The sequence below is a fragment of the Coturnix japonica genome, chromosome 4 (genome assembly GCF_054131305.1).
Source record: "Coturnix japonica strain WE chromosome 4, WE-NBRP24, whole genome shotgun sequence".
NCBI lineage: Eukaryota > Metazoa > Chordata > Aves > Galliformes > Phasianidae > Coturnix > Coturnix japonica.
In genome coordinates this window covers 74,226,268-74,244,255 of record NC_140666.1, presented here as the reverse complement: position 1 = coordinate 74,244,255, position 17,988 = coordinate 74,226,268, and the positions used below count along the sequence as shown (strand labels likewise).

Genomic DNA, 17,988 nt, shown 5'->3' with positions numbered 1-17,988 from the left:
TGAGCTGGGGGTCAGCCTTCTCTCTCGTGTAACCAGTGATATGATGAGATGGAATGGCCTCAAACTGCACCATGAGAGATTCAGGTTGGACATTAGGAAATACTACTTTTCTGAAAGTATGGTCAGGCAGTGGTATGGACTGCCCAGAGGCATGGTGGAGACACCAACACTGGAAGTGTTCAAGGAATGTTTGGATGTTGTGTTAAGGGACATGGTTTAATGAGAACTATTGGAGATAGGTGGATGCTTGGACTGGATGATCTTGTAGATCTTTTCCAAAATTGGTGATTCTATGATTCTATGATTATTCATAACATATATGTGGTGATGATATTCACAGAATCACAGAATTCAGTACACAGGACATGATTCAAGATAATCTGAAATAAAGTCAGAGACTATGCAGGGTGGTGCTGATTAGGTTTATCATCAGCTATTTTGATCTGCTGTTCCTCTTATGATGCGCTAAATTACTTGCTGGTATTATCTATATTGATACCTTTAGGTATACAGAGTGGGATATGTAGAAAGATTGTCTTAAAATATTTATTCAAGGATATTACATTTTAAAAATATATAAAATCTTACTTTTATACATAGAAGCTCTGAAAAAAGCTATTTGGAAAGGTTTATGTCTCAGTATGTAAGCATGAAGATAAAAGCACAGAGAACAAAGCATTACGTCTTTGATCTGTCCTGACCTAATCCATAGCTCTTTTGGCAGTTATGGAGATGACAGACAATCTCTGATGAATTTGTTCCTGTCTCACTGAGATAGAAAGTCAATCCAATTCTCCATTTCTTAACTCTATGTGATAACAATTAATGCCAATATCTTGTCAACAGTGTTCTTGTGCAAGTCCTTTATATGACAATTGGTATATTGAATGGACAGTGTACACAACAAGAAGGTAGATAAGAACTGTGTCAATATTTTAGGGTCAGGTGCATAAGGTTTCAGTGTCAAGGCAAGCTCCAAAGTGAATACTGAAAATTTTTTTCTTTAATAATATAGATGTCTATTTGAATGTTACATGAAGGTCGTGCTGATCAAGTAACCTCTTAAACGGCCACCATAAAATTCTTATTGGAGATTAAAATATAAGTCAACGAACACATAATGAGGTTATATCACAGGGTACATGTGGCATTACAGTCAACCTATTGAACACTATTGAACAATATTTATAGGCATATTAATGTTTCCAGAGAAAGCAAGCTGTTTAGAGTAACTGCAAAATTATAATGAGATCCAGTCTTCTTATTTCAAAGTGTAGCTAGATTCAAATTCAAATTCAAAGTTGAAAAAGAAAGTACATATTTCTAAAAGCAAAAGTAATTAATCTTTTTAAAATGTTGTCTTGGGAAGTAGTGGATTTTTGCTGCCTAAAAACTCTAAATAAATGCAGTGTCTTACAGAAAGAGGATCTGCAGCTAACACAGGAGATATGGTCTTGTACACATATAATGGAAAAATTGTTGGGGAAATTTCTATGGCTAGAGCTAGTGATTATCGAAGCTTCTAAGACTCAAAGGACAGGTGTTTGTCTGTAACTTGTTTTTTCTTCTAAAAAGTGGAGGGAAAATATTTATCTTTCTGTTTTACTTTTTTAGCAGTGTTTAAAGACTCAATGTTTTTATAGGCAAATATTCTGCATTACAAGTTAACAAAACTGAGAACAGCGACAGACTGACACAATACTTTGAACTGATGAACAAAATATCACTGAATAATTGGTGGATTTTTCTGACATGGATTAGAGTATCAGATTTTGATAATTCTATAAATTAATCAAAAGACTACTTCTGATTATTTGGTGCATTCTTCTGAGGTGAATAAGCAACATCTTTAACAAATGACAGAAGATAATGCTAGGAGATAATGAATAATTTTTGCAGAAAAATAATTACAATTATTATGAATTTATACAGCAGCATTATAATTTGTGCATTCTTCCTGTATTAATACTGAAGTTAAATGGTTTAAAACAGGTTAATTATGTAATTAATTACATAATTAATTATGTAATTAACAATTATTATGTATATAATTATGTAATTATGTATTATTATCATAGGGTCATAGAATGCTTTGGGTTAGAAGAGACCTTTAAGATCATCTAGTTCCAATCCCCCTGCTATAGGCAGGGACACCTCCATCTAGACCAGGTTGCTTAGAGCCCCATCCAGCCTGATTCCAAAGAGGGAGAATCTATAACCTCTCTGGGTAACCCGCTCTACTGTCTGACCACAAACAGAATTTCTTCCTAATATCTAATCTAAATCTCTCCTCTTTCCGTTTAAAGCTATTTGCCTTTGTTCTGTTGCTACCTGCCCTTATAAAAAGTCCCCTTCCAGATCTCCTGTAGGCCCCCTTCAGGTACTGGAGAGATAAGATTGCCTTGGAGCCTTCTCTTCTCTTAGCCTGTCCCTGCAGGGGAAGTGCATCAGCACTCTTATCATCTTCACGGCCCTCCTTCTGGACCCACTCCAAGAGCTCAATATCTTTTTTGTATTGGGGGCCCCAGAACTGGATGTACTACTTCAGGTGGGATCTTGTGAGAGCAAGTAGAGGGGCAGAATCACCTCCCTTGACTTACTGGTTATGTTTTTCTTGATGCAACTCAGGTTACAGTTGACCTTTTGGGCTGCAAGTGCACACTGCTGACACACGATGAGTCTTTCATGAACTGACACCCCCAAATCCTTCTCAGGGCTGCTCTCAAGCCATTTTCCACCCAGTCTGTATCTGTGCTTAGGGTTACTCTGACCCAGGTTCAGGACCTTGCACTTAGCCTTATTAAACTTCATGAGATTGGCATGGGCTCACCTCTCAAACCTGTCCAGAACCCTCTGGGTAGCATCTCTTTCCTTTGCCTTGTCAACTGCAACACTCAGCTTGGTGTCATCTGCCAACTTGCTGAGGGTGCTCTCAATTCCACTGTCCATGTCACCTACAAAGATATTAAGTAGCACTGGCCCCAGTGATTAGGTTCATATTGTGATGAAAATTCACTATTTCTATTTCTGATTTAAAGTACAGACAAGATGCAGGGAGAAAACAGCAGAATTGGAGAGTGGAAGGGGAAATGAAATGTAAGAAATAATTTTGTTGTGTATAAGATCCAGTATAGAAAAATCTTATTTATTTATTTATTATTAAAAGATACAAGAGTTCTTAAAACATCATTGAAAAAGTTCCTTAATTATTAAAAATGAATAAGAACTTCATTTCATATTTCAGAAGAAATTTCTATAAGTGTGACTTAAAAAAAACCAACTAAAATCATTTGCTTTAGTTGAGGACAGCTTAAAGAGAAGTCAACAGATTTGAGCACTTCAAAATACTGTGAAGTAATTAAAAGAGATTAGAATTATTTAAGCAGAAGTTTTCTCCTTAGATTCAGAATAAATTTTAAACAAAATGTTCAGATTATATGAACTGTGAAGAATTTTATGGAATTGTCATGGTTGTTACTTTCAAGGTTAGTCACAAAATCAAGACAGTCTGCAACAAAAAAGAAGGTATTTGCTGTTTGCTTAGAAGAGATTCTTTTAGCTTTCAGCTTCCGGCGCAACCTAAAACTACCTAAGGTCACTTTTGATATAATGTGAATATTTTTGACAGAGTGTATAATATAGTCATGTGTATATCAGAACTACAGATATTACATCCATTGGATGTAATATACTATACGTAATATACATCCATTTGATGTAATATACTATACATGTATGTGAAGTGTCCACTATAAGCATAATTAAGCAATGTAAAACATCAAAATATATGTTATTTTTTAGACCTTTTTAACATGACAAAAAATATATAAATTATTTTGGGATTTATAATTGGTTTTCAGGACTGCTTGATTATTTCAAGAAGATGTGATTTCTGGTAAACTCAGAACAAATTATGTCAGTCACCAAAGGCAGAATCCTGGAAAGAATTTCAGTGCTTGAAATGGAAGAGCAGCATATTTTGAAGCCTTAGTCTAAACCTGTGAAGTCCAGAGCTCACACAGAGCTCTTTCTTATATTTGACAGGTCTGTAATCTGTAAGAACTTCTGTTCTTGACCTTAAAGTTGCCCAGATGCTTAAATCACTGCTACTGCAGTTGTCAGAAGTATCTCAATCCTGGTAGTTCAGCAATCCAGACCTAACAGAAGGATCCAGAAACTAGGTACCTACTGCTTTTCTCCTTTGAATGGTGTGATCTGTTAAGCTTCCTGAGACTTAACTGATAACCAAGCATGCAGCAATAGCTTCTGCTTTCTTTTAAATCAAAACTGGGGGATAAATCTTTTCACTTAATTTTAACTCGACTCTGTGCACACAGGTTCAGTTTCTCTTTTCCTGAAAAATAAATGAATGTTATGTTTCTTATCTCTTTAGACCCACCAAATTCTAGATTCTAGGCTCTACCAATGTAAATGCATGCGTTTTTGAGCATGAATGTTTTCCATCCCAATTACTAAAGCTAGGTATCTCTGTGATTCGAAGGAGCAGGAAGAATGAAAAGCAAGATGACATATAATCCATATAGGGAGGATTTTATTTTTTTACATTTTGCTCAATGAAGATAAAGTTGGGTAAGTAACTAGGAGCATGCCACATTCAGCTTTGTGTTTTGAAGGAACTCAGATTTGAAACTCCTGAACTTCTAGCAAATTTGTTAAAACTGCCCACTACAAGTAGGCCACTGTAACAGAGGACTGACAGGTTGCCAAGGTATCTCTCACTGAAAAAAGGACTTCAAGGGAAGTCCTGTAAACTACATTATCTGAAGTATGGGTCTGGCTTCCATTCTTCGCAAAATCAAAGTCTGCAATAAAGAATGAGATAATGAAGCGCAGATGTAGTCTTGATGTGTTAGGAAACAGTCAGCTCAGAGGCCTGTAACAGTTTGAGTGAGTGGGTGAGTAACGGGCAGGTAGACAACATAGCACATATAGACTTGAAAAGCAACTACTTTGGGCAACTACTATACTAAATTAAGGAAATTAAGTTGCTATGGGTTTGGAGGAAAGGTGCTTTCGTGGCTTTACAAGATACAAAGGTAAACAATAAAGTACAATTGAAAAGCATGAGTCCCCAGGATCAGGGGGTTTCATTTTTGTTCAACATTCTAACTGATGACCTGGAAAGGGAACTGTATAATCAGATGTTCAGGTCTGCAGATGGTAGTAAGGTATTTCAGGCAGTTAAATGTGTCAGTGATGATGAGAATCCTCACAGAGACCTCACAGAATAGAAGTACTGAGAAATTCCATAATGTCAGTAAAAGGGATGTAACCTAAATTGTGCTTACAGGATTATTGGAAGGGGAAGTTACAATTCAGGAAGCAAATCTTGAAATCCTTACTGACAGTATTCTGAAGTCATCAGCTCAGTATGCAACCCTGGTCGTGAACATACAAAATACTGGTCACCTGGTCACCATCAGGAAAAAATGTTAATGCTAAACTAAATCAGTATTTTTTACTGTATGAAACATTGGTCTATTAGTTCCTCAGTTACTAAATACTAAATACCTGAATCTCAAACAAAAGAAAAAAAGGAAAGAAAAACATATAATTAATTTTAAAATGGTCTAGATAAAGCAACTTAATTGATTACAAAGATAAGATACTGCCTTACAATAAAATATTAAAATGCTTGAACTTTTTGTCTTGGGGGAGAAAAGTCTGGAAGGGGACATAACAAATATTGACAAAGTCATGAAGATAGTAGATAATATGAATGTGTTACTATTATTCATTGAAGCCCACAGTACTAGGAGAAAAGGACTCTCACTATGCTAACAGGATGGCAAGGTTTTATCTTAAAAAGTGGTTGGTAAATTTTTGGCAAGTGTTGCCACAGGAGGCTGTGGAGAGAAGTAATAACGAGCAGGTTCATATAGGGATTAATCTAGTACATGTTTAATAAACAGACACTAAAATCAGGAATAAACTCCCTATGATTGCTAATGTGAATATCAAAGGCAGATGAAAAGAATGCACTGCAGACAGAGGCAAGGTTTATGTGCTCTGTGTAAGAACTATTTCCAGAGAGAAAGTACTAGCCTATATTACTCTTTCTTTATCTTCTCTAGAATGGCTATTTAAGTAGTTAAAAGTGGCTCAACAGTGAGGGTCTGGGGGAAAGGGAATGTAGGACCACAGGAGCCTGAACTCCTTATTCTTCATGATGACTGAAAAATAATGGAAATGGAATAATAGTTTAAGTCAACTTTGATTACATCAAACAAGATATTTTTGTAATGACTGTAAGCAAGTTAGCTAAATTTAATTACTAAAGAGAAATGCTTTCAAGCTGATCCATATTCTAAAGTTCATGTGTTAAGAGAAAATCACGTTAACTAAATGATTTAATTATTAACATGCTTTTGTATACTTCTATTTATTTATTTATTTATTTATTTATTTATTTTATTTTCAGGAAGACATAGCTTTAACTGTAGCTTTAACTACAGTTGTCTTGTAAAGTCCCATGTACAGGAAATACTGATAAAACCAGGACACCTTAACTTTGTCATATCTTAAAGTTTCCACTTTTTCTGCCATTCTACCATTTATCTCCATATGAGATGCCAGTTGTTCATTGCTCATTAATTTCATTCCTTCTTCTCACCTTTTTTTTTTTTTTTTTTTTTTTTTGATGAGCCTGTTATGACTCATAAGATGTTATAGCATTAGATATTAAGTATATATATATAGTGTATATATATAACATTTGACCCTTTAATCTTCTTCCTAAAAATTTCAAAACAAATGAACTAGAATTCACAGTTCAGGTGATAAATTGTACAACCGGAGAAGAGGACTGGAGAAATTGTGGCATTTTATGGCAGAACAGTATGAAACAAATCCGTTTTTATGTCAAAAAATATACTATGCCTATGATTATTTGCTATCTACCTGCAGTCTCTTTTCAAAATGACACAACTTTATCTGGTCATACTTAATGAAGAAAGCAAAGCTCTGAGTGAAGTCAACCATGACAAAAAAATCTATATCATTTAATATGGAATCTTTGTTTCAGTAAACTTTCTAGAGTGGCTTCATCTCTGTGCCCACAGAATGAATTGGGGTTTTAAAAGAAGCAGTGAAAAAGAAGACTACTTTTCAGATGTGTTTTTGATATTAGTACAGTAATTGACATTCAAAATATTAAGAAGTTATAAATGACTCCTGTAAAAGTAACATATCCTTTTTCCCTCTGAGATACTGTGGCTGTACTGGAGAACAGTCCATAGGTTAGATTGCTTTTTTTCACTGAAGAGGAAATATTCTCTGACTGAACATCACACATGAGAAATAATGAACTGGGAAAAACTCTTAATGAGAATATAAACATGCACGGACTGGGAAAATGTGGGCCTTCTGTTGAATGAGCCAGGAGCCCTTCTGACAAAAAACAGAAAAGGGTGATGCACTGAATTCCTTCTTTGTCCCACTACTAGCAAAAGGACTTTCACAACTCTAGGAGTTGTGACCAAGGTGAATGATTAGGCTGATGAAGATGCAACTAAAAGAAGAATGTCAAGTCATAAAATAATCAGACTGGACATTCCTACGTTCATAGGCCATGTTCTGATGTAACCATAAGTACTGAGAGAGCTAAAATCTTCAAATTAATTGTTAAATTGTTAAAATCTTCACGAGTGGCAAGGAGGACCTGGGGAACTACAGGCTGGTTAGCCTTACCTCTCCCTCTGAGAAGGTGGTGGAATAGTTAAGCCTGGAAACAGTGACTGAGTTCTAGCACGGGCTGCCCAGAGAGGTTGTGGCCTCTCTCCATCAAAATCTGCCTGCATGTGGCTGTGGGCAACTTGGATTGGGTGACCATGCTTGAGAAGGGGAGTTGGATCAGGTGGCTTCAGAGGTCTCTTCCAATCTCAAGCATTCTGTGGTTATATGACAGATTATGTGACATATTTGTTGCATTGGTTGGATTTGAAGGGATACATTTAATTAATCTGAGTTTCAGAAATGGCTTTGAACTGATCATAAAAACATTGGATTCCTCTGAGTTTAGAAACTAAATGAGGACACCCAATGCTTTGAAAGGTGTCTTGCTCATTCCTTCGGGGAAAGTATCCCAGTTTAATGTAGTCAGTGATTATTTTGGCTTCCATGTCTTTTCCAGTGCCTGCTCATGAAGGATGTGTGACATAGATGACCTCAGATATTTGCAGTCATCCAGTCTGGAGAGGTAATTAAAAAAGTACTGTTTTTCATTTTACCTTGTAAGTTTTACAGTTTCAGGGTCTGAATATTTTTTATTTTAATTTCACTTATGTTTTCTTTGTTATCGCTGTTGTTTCTATTATGTAGTTAATCACGATCAATAGACAAATTGGAAAGTTTTTTGTAATGCATTTATTATTTCATGCAGGCTGAAGGCAAGAAATATGGGAAAGAAGAGCTTTTATTGGTATTGATCTATATCTTGTAATGACATCCAGTTTAGTAGGAAATCAAATACATCATGTGAAACAATGTTAATCACAGATGTCTTTCTTAGAAAATGAAATAATAATGAAGTATAAGTCCAAAAAACATTGTGTGAATTATTTTTTAAAAAAATGTGTTTGTTTTTTTTATTTTTACCATTATTGAGAATAACCTTTTGCATCCCTCCAGTTTAGAAAGAAATTTCCTAATTTCTTCAAGCACTGAACTGGTAAAAAAGATTTGGCTATACAATCAGAAAGGTTGCTTGTAACCTCCATGGTTAGGTCCACTAGCGAGGAAGTATATTGTACTTAAAAATGAAGGGAGGTCCAGGGATAAAAGAATTAAGTTTATCCTTACAATATGTAAGTCTAATTTGTGTCTCCATTGCAGTCTTTTTGAGCAAACTGGAGAAGTGCAATTGTTCTGTGCTACAATACTTCATCTCTAATATTCAGAAGAAAGAACTTGTCTGCTCTGTCTGTAAAGGCTTTGAAGCAGAGACTGTCTCCCTGAATGTATTTTCTAGTTTAAAGTACAATAGAGCCTCTGATTCATGTTAGGGCCTTTCAGTGTTAGTGTGACATGAATAAATAATAATTAGTAACAGATGTTTTGTCTGCTTTCTTCATAAAGTATAAATCCATGAAAGAAAGCTAACTTTTCCTTATAATGTGAAAAGAACTTCAAAGGTCAAATTTTAGCTATTATTCTAATGAAAAAGGAAATGCTTCTAAAGCTGTTGATAAAGAATATAGTTTCATAAACTTCTTTTTTTCCTTAGCCAAACCAGGGTTCTTACTGTGATTTTAACATTTGAGCAAAATACTAAAAGCCCACATTGCTTGCATTTTTTTCCCTTTAGCTGCACTGTGACGGTAGCATCAAAGCCTTCCACAGATCTTCCACCCACTGTCAATTTACTGTTGTAATAAATAAAGGGGAAGATTTATGAAAAAGTCATTGAGAATCTTACACTGTGAGAAATATTAAGATATTAATCTAATATATTTTGCGAGCAATTTTTGCAGAATCACAGAATTGCAGGGATTAGAATGGTCCTCAGTAGATCACTGAGTTGAATTTCCCTGCTATAGCTGGAAATTTTGTTTCACAGTCCATAGAAAATCAAATTAAGATACACTGCATGTGTTTTTATGTTAACAATGCTTTAGTACACAGAATATTTTTAAGCAAAAAGCAAATTTAATTAGAATCAATTCCTACTGTCTCATCACGTCTAAAGAATTCTTTTTGTCTGTAGATCAAACCAAAAATAGCAAGTGTTTTATTTACAGTTCATTGAATTGAAGAAAGGAAACTTCTGTCTCCAGTGATATCACCTCTCGCCTTACTGAGTTTATATTTTCTTCATAAATTCTCAGTTCATCAAGTAAACAAAAGTAAGGGACAAAAAAGTTTTAGAGTTAGAAATAAAGTGTAATGTATCTGACAATGAAATAAGGGTGAATATCCAGCAAAGGGTTTTAGGATGATTCATAAAGTAATTCTGATGTTTGGAGGTACACAAGCAGTTGAGAATTTTCAGTGAACTGCTTTAACATTTAATTGAATCTTATTTCCTCATTGACTGTACTGTGTGGTGCCTCACATCTATAGTAACTTTGGCAAAGAATAATAGAAGAAACTTACAGTCTCCTTCCCTAGGCTAGCAAGAATATGGGAAGGGGTAAGTTGTATCTTTATGTGTACGTAGCAGAAAAATCCATACTGAAGTAGAAGGATTCTCTGAATTCCTCCTGAAGTTCTGTAATATCCAGGGTTCTTAATGGGAGACATAAAGCAATTGGTTATTTCTGTGGGTGTTAAAGGAAAGTCCAATTAGAGAGATGAAAAACAATGATAGCCTATTATATTAAATGTCTCTGACTAATGACAAAATTATCCTTGCTATCATTAATGTCTTCTAAGCTTATCTTTTATTTGCTTGCTTTCAGCATTCCGTTTACTTTTACCTCATTATCTAATTCAAACTCTTGATCATTTTTACTCAATGAGTGAATGTAGAATATTTCTGCCTTCCATCTTTTCACATGCACAGACTTTACCCAGCATTCTCTCATGTTTTTCTGCCATTTCCATTAATGGTAATTGCTAGTTCTCTTTTCCTTCCTCTTCCTTAAGCCTGGATGTTTGCTGCAGGAAGCCTACTTTAAATGTCAGCACATTTCCTTAACTCAGCCTCATTTTCTTATGCTGTTCTCCAGCCCTGCTTATATTAGAATTGTTGCATCTAATGCCCTAAAGCTCTCTTAGACAGATTCTCATCAAATGTAAATTTACTTAATGTAATTGGAAGCACTGAGTTGAAAAACTGTCTTTCTGTGTTGTTTCAGACTGTAATAGTTGCAAAAAATATAGAATCAGAAAATGCTGAGGTTCTGGAGATCATCTGGTCCCATCCCCTGCTCCAAGCAGGGTCATCTACAGCAGATGATTAATCAACATCATGTCATGAGGATCTTCAGGGTTGGAGACTTTACAGTCTCTCTGGGGAACCTTTATCAATGTTAAACTATTCTCAGAATAACAACCTTTTAAAATTAATTTATTTTTAATTTCACATGTTTTTGTTTGTCTTTATTGTCTCTTGTCCTTTCCCTGTGTAGTTCTGAGAAGAGGCTGTCTCTGTCTTCTTCATTCCTTCCTGTCAAGTACAAATAAGCTGAACATCCTCACTTTATCATCTTTTGACAGATGATCCAGTTCTTGCTGAACTTTTTCCATAGCTGCAGGTCCCTCTTGTACTCTTGTATCAGAGAGCCCAGATTTGGACACAGTACTTCACTTGTCTCTCACCACTGCTACTTCTAAATCTCGACAACACTTCTCCTAAACAAGATATTGTCTTTCTTTGCTGTGGGAGCAGATTACTGGTTTATGCTCAACCTGCTATGTACTAGGGCTCTCAGGTTGTTCTCTGCAAAGTTGTCTTCAAGCCAGTTGGCCCTCTACTGGTGTGTGTGGTTCTTCCAGCCCAGGAGGACTTTGCTAAATTTCATGCCTTTTGAGGTCCATTTCTCAATCCTGTTTAGGTCCCTCTGAATGACAACACAACCTTTGAATTTTTCAGCAATCTCTCTTGGAGTACACTCTGTCCCAACATTTAGGTAATGACTGAATATATTAAACAGCACTGGCCCCATTATTGACCTGTGGGGTATACCATGAGTTTCTAGCCTCTGTCTGGTATTTGCCTGCTGAGGACAAGCTTTTGAACCTGTTCATACTGTCAGTTTTCAATCCATCTCGCTGCCTACTCAGTCAGAATCACAGAATCACACAATCATAGGAGTTGGAAGGATCTCATCATATCTCCTAGTCCACCTCTCTGCTAAATAAGGTTTCTTAGAGAAGGTATTTCATTAGTCTGAGAGAATGTTGTGAGAAACTAAAGTAAAAATAAAGCATATTCTGCTGCTCCCTTTTCACCCATTGAGGTACTTATTTCACTACGGTCAATGATTTCCCCTTGTAAATCCATGCTGACTAGCTACATTCACCTTTCTGTCCTTCATGTGTCTGGAAACATCTTCCAGGTTTATTTGTTCCATCAGCTTCCAAGTATTCAAGATGCAACTGATCACCCTGTAGCTTTCCAAATCTTCCTCCTTGCCCTGCTTCAAAATAAAAGTGACATTTACTCTCTTCTCGTCCTCAGGTGATCCATGAATAACAGCCAGCCCTCCTGGACTACTCTTCTCTCCAGCATTCACCCATGAGATCCTTCCAGGCAGAACTCTGAAGTGTCAAATATGATTTTCCCTGCCTAGAGAGGCATGTATTCTGTAGCTACTCCTGATGTACATGTAAACTATTCTTCCCTATGAAGTACTGTGATAATACTATTCCTGTTGACTTTTAAATGCCAGAAGTTCCAGTATTTAGTATTTATTGTTTCCTTCATAATTTATTATATAGTACAGCTCACTATCAATGATTTCTATAGATACTCTATTTTAATTTTCTTCAAGTGATTTCACAGTGATTCATTATGTCTTCTTTGATCATTCAAAATATTTTCTCTCCATCTTTTGTATTTACTCTTCTGCTAATTGATGCCTCTTTACTCTGCTCTGACAAATGAAACATAGATAATAGTTTAAAAAAGTATGTCTGTGTTTACTTATTCCATTAATTATGGGACAGTCCTTCTTTCAGACAAGAAGTATCTTAAATTCACAGATTATAGAATGATAACAACATTTGAGTTGGTTGTGAGCTTATTAATGAATCTTAAAAAGACTCTCTCTAATTAGCAGTTAAAATGTCCTTACATTTTCTTCCAAAGTTTACAGATTCTTCCTTCTGTCATCTGAGTTGCTAAAGAAGCTGAAAAAAAAATCCATTATGTGTACTGCAGTGACAAATTCAAGAATCCATGGCGCTGTAAAATCATACACATTGAAAGACAGTCCTTGCTTCATAAAACTCCTTGTTTGTTATTTGTTCTAAAATGCAGTGGCACTAGCAATAAAACCCATTGTCCCTCCTAATAACATTTTCTGTCCTCATACCAAGTAGGCAGCATAACTTCCCAGTATTTGGATTGTGGAATTAGTTTCTTATTATGATTCTATGTCAGAAACGCTTTACACAAAACTTCTGGATGTGCTTCTTAGATTCCATTGTTCTTTGTCTATAGCCATGGATAAACAAGTCATGGCAAACTCCACATCAGTTTTTCTCATTATTACACTTTTCTATCTGTGGCAGTATGCAGAATGCACACATGTTCTGTAGTGTCTGATGACATCTACTTTAATGGTTCCCAGATTTTAGTCTTGGTTTCTATCAATATTTCTGTTATCTCCTCAAGTAAAAACATTATGTTTTTACTTTGCAGAGTAACTCCCTGTTTTCTGGCACATGTTAAATCTTGATGATTTCTGTATGATACATGCTAAAAAGTTTTTCCTAAGCTTATTTTCTATTCTTGCTAAAATCAGAACAACTTTTTACTGTTCTAACTAGACCATGTCCCTGAGCACAATGTTCAAATGTCCCTTTAACACCTCCCAGGTCGGTGACTCCACCACCTGCCTGGACAGGCCATTCCAGTGCCTGAACAGTCTTTCTGTGTGATTCTGTGATTGTGATTCTGTGATTCCATTTTTTTACTGTTACTTCATCATTCTCAACAGAACTAACAAACAAAATGTTCCTTCAAACTTGAATGTAAGAACTAGCAGTGCTTATCTTCATATGATGCTGGCAGTATCATTTTCTAATTATATATTAATGTATTTTGTTAGTGCTCAGTAATGTGGTTTTGTGGATCTGTATTCTCTTGATATGCAATTGTAATCATATGACAAAATGATTGTTCTGGTCCTAAAGAGAAGTAAAAGGAGAAAATATTTTCTTATCAGAGAGTGGAGAGACACTGGAATGGCATGCCCAGGGAGGTGGTGGAATTGCCATCATGGCAGTGTTCAAGGGGCATCTGGATAAGGAGCTACGAGATATGGTTTAGTAGCTAGTGGTAGCAATGTTGCTGGAAGGACGGTTGAACTAGACGACCTTGTAGGTCCTTTCCAACCTTGTGATTCTATGATTCTGAAGACCTTTGTTCAGTAACACTGTACTAAGTTTGCAATTTCATGTTTCTTCTAGTGATTTATGTCACTGTTCATAACAGAAAAATATATTAGTTATATTTGTCTATTTTTGATAGAAATCACATCTGAAGCTGATCTATTTCTCACTGTTAGACATTCCTTCTCATTTTTTTTTTTTTTTTTGTTCAAGCTATATGGAATGAGCATAGCAAAATATATTTAATATTAGCCCAACATACTGAATGTGCCATAAAAATATAAAGTGTAGTTTGGTTGTTACATTCAGTAATGTGTTACAGTGATTGTACACTTAACTGGGTGAAAGAGAAGTATATATAAAGTTGTGATGTGTCTTTTATTGACTTACTAAGAAATAGAGCATTCTTGGATTAGTACAGAATCATTTGCAAAGCTGAAGTATATCACTATGTTATTGATTTAAATGTTTAAGTCCTAGTTTTTATTAGTAGGACAGACTCTATTTTTCAAGTGATAATGAGAATTGGCTCAGTATCGTAGTTACATATATTACCATAGCAATGCGGTGCTACTGAGCTACTCAGAATGTTATTTTTTTTTTCCACGAAGACAGATATATTTGAAATCTCTACATCCAGTTAGAAGAAAAAAATAATATTTTAAAAGCTTGCAATGCTTTATTCTTAATAACACTTCACTTTTGCCTGTAAAAGAATATTCCATCTTTCCAGATGGGAATCCATCAGAAGTTTATACTTTTCTTTTTTTCTTTTTTCTTATGGAACTACTGCAAATGCTGTGCCAGAAATTGAAGGTAAAAGCTATAACAAGCTAGTGAATACACCACCTTATAGGCAAAAAAGGGGTAAACTAAGGAGTGTCTCCTGATTTTCTATCCTGCTTTATTTGAAAGTGAAGCTAAACTTTAAAGTTATCTTTGCTCTATGAACAGAGAACAGCTGTTAGATTTCAAAGTGAAAATGTTCTCTGATAACAGTCTTGTAATTTTTTCTTTAAAATAGTGAAGAAAATGCTGAAGAACAAAACCTTAATCCACAAATGACATTGGAGAGCTGGTTCAAGACCTGCCAGTCTTAAGTTCTGTCCCCACCTCTGATCTACTGACTGTGCTTAGTTAGTCATAAATCCATTTTAATTACCAGCTATTATTTGTTTACATGAAGTGAAAATTATTTGGATTAGGAATGGTTTAAGTTTTTTTTTTAAACATTTTTGTTCAATACCTTTCAAATGGTATGCTAGTTTTAGTTAAGACTTCTTTACCTTACTGCAAAAAGAAGTAGTAGTCACAACTAAGAATGTCCTTTTGAATCAGTGTCATTTATTTCACACACAAAAACTCTGATTAGATGTTAAAGGAATTTATATGTCCTTCCAAATGCTTGAAAAACTAGTAATATGATTTTTATGTATGTGTAGATTTTTTTATTTTTCTTAAATCTCTTTGGATTGTTCACTAGAACATAAATTATAATTAGTTATTGATAAGGGGAAGTGTTGATCTGTTTGAGGGATCCCAATAGGCTGAATCAATAGACTACATCCAATCTCATACCATGCAAGAAGGCTAAGTGCTGGATGCTGCACTTGGTCGTAACCCAGTGCAGTGGTACAGGCTTGGGTGAGAGTGGCTGGAAAGTTGCTGGCAGGAAAAGATATGGGCTGTTAATTGACAGATGGCTGAACATGAGCCAGTAGTGTTTCCAGGTGGCTAAGAAGGCCACTAGCATCCTGGCTTGTATGAGGGAAGATTTTAATGAGTACAATTCTTGGATTCATAATTTTACAATGAAAATATTAGCATTTTAGATATTTTCTAATTTGATTAGTTAGTTATTAGAATTTCTATTGTTTGTACTTGCTGAATTGGTTAAACAAATATGCTCAGCAAATATAATAACAAATTTAACTTTTCTCAGCACAACTGTATGAAAGACTCCAGAGACAAACCAAACAAGCCTAGCATGATCCCACAGGAACCTCAAAATTTTGTTGTCCATTTTAGAACTGTCTTCTCTGGGGAAAAAATCCCTGCAGCTGCTCTTAAATGTTGAGGGTTAAAAGCATTTTTGCTGCTGAGAATGCACATTGGAGCATATGTAATGCTTTAATGTGCATTTTAAAGTGAAAATACAATACAGCTTTTCAAAACCTTTGGAAATAATCACAGACTTGCATTTGAGGTTGAATTAATTCAAAAAGGTACTTTCAGGCAGAGCTGGCTGAGACTCAGAATTTCCCTTCTGGATGAAATTTCGATGTTTTAAGAAAGGCTTCATTTTGAATGAGAGTAAATATAAGACTTATTCCATTTTCCTTTCACTGGATAAGTAAGCATGGAAAATGGAAACACTTTGTTCTTTTCCTTTTCCTAACAAAACTATTTAATGTCTACAGCTAGAAGACTATTCCCTGGGCTTTTGATAGCTGCCAGAAGAACACAAGGAATTTTCCAAAAACAGTCAAATTCATTATCACTGAGAAAACAAACCAAAACAACAACAACTCTAAAAAATGCAGAATCAGAGATTGATAATCAAGTTTAAATTTTAGATAATCCTTGTGTGAGGAAAAAAATATCAAAATTACATTATCATGTTTCATGTTACTAAAACTTTAGCTTAAGCAATAATGGAGTCCTGTGTGACTAATTTTCCCCACTTTACCACCGATCTTGCCCCATTGAGTACATAAGGGAAATTTTCTATTGATTTTATACTGCAGGAAAAATTTCAGTAAAATGTGGTGCTGGAAACTCTGGGACTGCCTTTTTATTACCCATTTTAAATCTTGCAACCATTAATACCCTAAATGAATGAAACTGTCTGCCTCAACAATACTTCTCTTGGAATCCTCAGCTCCTTCAGTGAAGCTGCATGCAAATAAGTCCTTTTTAAGCTTGATATGTTGCTGTAGAAATTAAGGAGAGTTCATAACTGAGTTGCTGAGGAAGAGAAAAGGGAGCTCTTTTCACACTTCCTCTGTAATACTCTGGCAGTAGACCTCTAGCTTGCCATAGACCTGGGATGGAGGAATGGGAAGAATAGATCAGAGTCTCAAGAGGTTCAGGCTGTGTGAATAGGGTCATTGCAGATACAGGAACATCAGAAAAGGATCAGTACTGGAGGATGTTAGCAATGTTTACATGTTAAACTGTGATATTACTATGATACTATGTTGTCCATTATTATTTATGATCTTCAGCAGTTGAGCAATGCCTGTGATGAACAATGCTTGTAAGCATGTTAATTCTTCTGGGAAAGGGAAACTGCTCTCAGGAGGCACTGTGTTTTAGAGTTAGGGTAGAATGGTTAGGTTGGAAGGTCTTTTCCAACCTGAGTGATTCTATGATTCTATTTATTTATATCTGTTTTAATCAGTGAACAGTGGTGAAAGGTAGAGATTGTTTGTACTCCTTTGCTTGACAAGTCTCTTATAAAGGGAATTAAGGGTTTTTACTCTCACATAGGTAACTGTGTGTTGAGGCAAGTGATCATCCAAACATTCAAACTTTATATTTGTTATTTACTTTGTCTAGTCAGACCCTCCCTAAGCATGAGAAAATTATGAATTATTTCACAAAGGTACTAACATCTCTTTTGTGTGGTTGCTGAAGGCTCTGTTGTATGTTTCTCTTGAATAACACCCATCTTATCAGAGCTTATTTCTATTGCACAGGTGCTCTCTGCTCTGAAATATTTTGCCTAATTTGTATTCCTACAACAGCTGGCCTGAATATAGATCAACAGTCTGAAATATCCCATTCAATTCTGTAAACAAGCAATACACTAGGAAAAACCAAAATATCACCTTTTGAAACATATGAGAGCTTTGAATTCTAACAGAGAAAAGGAAGCTGATCATTTTAAGTCTATTTTGAAGTAATAATAATAGATAATGATGCAAGTCATTTTCATCAAAATAGTAGGGGCAATCCTAGCTGGTA

At 35.3% G+C, this 17,988-nt stretch overlaps 1 long non-coding RNA gene across 1 annotated transcript in view; it reads left to right on the top strand.

Moving 5' to 3' along the window:
• Positions 1 to 8,218, top strand: part of LOC146761133 (uncharacterized) — a 52,132-nt gene extending 43,914 nt beyond the window's left edge. Inside the window, exon 3 of the long non-coding RNA XR_014945471.1 lies at positions 8,153 to 8,218. This is a non-coding gene — a long non-coding RNA (uncharacterized LOC146761133). The remainder of the gene's footprint in view (positions 1 to 8,152) is intronic.
• The last annotated feature ends 9,770 nt before the right edge of the window (positions 8,219 to 17,988 follow it).